Source organism: Tarenaya hassleriana, unplaced genomic scaffold (assembly GCF_000463585.1).
Source record: "Tarenaya hassleriana unplaced genomic scaffold, ASM46358v1 Cleome20, whole genome shotgun sequence".
NCBI lineage: Eukaryota > Viridiplantae > Streptophyta > Magnoliopsida > Brassicales > Cleomaceae > Tarenaya > Tarenaya hassleriana.
Genome location: NW_010965373.1, coordinates 2,014,160 through 2,015,499, shown reverse-complemented (window position 1 = coordinate 2,015,499; position 1,340 = coordinate 2,014,160). Strand labels below are relative to the sequence as shown.

The following is a 1,340-nucleotide window of genomic DNA, read 5'->3' as shown; positions in this document are numbered from 1 at the left end:
CTTTACTTCTTCCCCTATTTTTTTTTTGGGGGGGGGGGGTTTATATCGATATCTAGATCGATTTTTAAGAACGCCGCACATAAATTATTAAAGTTAGAATATGTAATTCTAATCTTTTTTTTTTTCCGAACTTATGGTGTGCATTATTTATAAACAAACACGTAACGTGTTAAGGATATGCTGCTTTCATTCACGCAATCCGTAGTCCGTACATTGGACCGGGTTAGATTCAACGTACTTCAATACTCGTTGGTTATATGAAAGTAAATCGTATTAATTTTTCAATTTCAAAATTTTCATTTTACTAGGAAAAATCCTTAATTATATACTCCTTCATGTATAATATATATATATATATATATTAGACATATAAAATAAAATGGGGAAAACGAGTTTTTAAAAGTGGGCCAAGAGAAATGTATAGGCTTTTTATACTCATGATCAAAGTCCACGGCCCAGAAGGTACACCACCACTAATTCATCATAAAAAAAAAATACAAGGCAACAAATTTAGTTATTGAAGGCATACATACATACATACATATTATATATATATATATATATATATATTCCAACTCATGTTACAAATTATACATTAGGAAACATATATAGTTAGAGATATTCCAACTCATGTTATTCTGTTTGAAGGCATACATACATATTTATATATATGGGTACAAATTATACATTAGGAAACAAATTTAAATGGCATACAATGTTCATTTCCGAACCCTTTGGTCCATATAAAGACATTCACAAACTTTAGTTATTGTTGGGTCTTTTCCATATTGAAGCCCCAGTCCCTGCAGAAAAATATATATATTTTTTTAAACATATGTATGAGGAATTATGGAATATAATCATGCACTATGTCTCATAAATAATAATTTCATACTACACATATTTTCAGACCAAATTTTATTTAATGGTCATAGATGCAAGAAAAAAAAAAGGTTGCACCAATGCCATATAATTTAAACGCATCATCTTTAATATATGTTTGACGTATAATTTGAATCATTTTTTTTTTGTGCAAAGACTTAATTAAAATCAACTAATGATATGTACCATAATTTATCTTAAATTCTAATTTTCAAAACTTTTACTAACTCCATCATTCATAATATTTTTGAGTTATTAATAAACTAAGATTCTAATGCAACTTAACTACAATTACACAGGCTCTTCTACATGCCACGATTTTTAAATTTAAATTTTAGCCGTCACCGATATAAAATATATTTTTTTTTAAAAAACGGATTAGAACGTGAAAATACCTCAATTTATCGCCGAACCAGCCATAGACGGACTGAGCGGCGGAGGAGAAGGAGGCGACGGCG

The 1,340-nt window shown here is 29.2% G+C and overlaps 1 long non-coding RNA gene across 1 annotated transcript; it reads right to left on the bottom strand.

Moving 5' to 3' along the window:
- Positions 1-595: 595 nt before the first annotated feature.
- Positions 596-1,340, bottom strand: LOC104813826. Its single transcript, XR_771831.1, has 2 exons — positions 1,278-1,340; positions 596-803 (listed from the first exon to the last, which is right to left on the bottom strand). It is a non-coding gene; the product is annotated as an uncharacterized LOC104813826 (long non-coding RNA).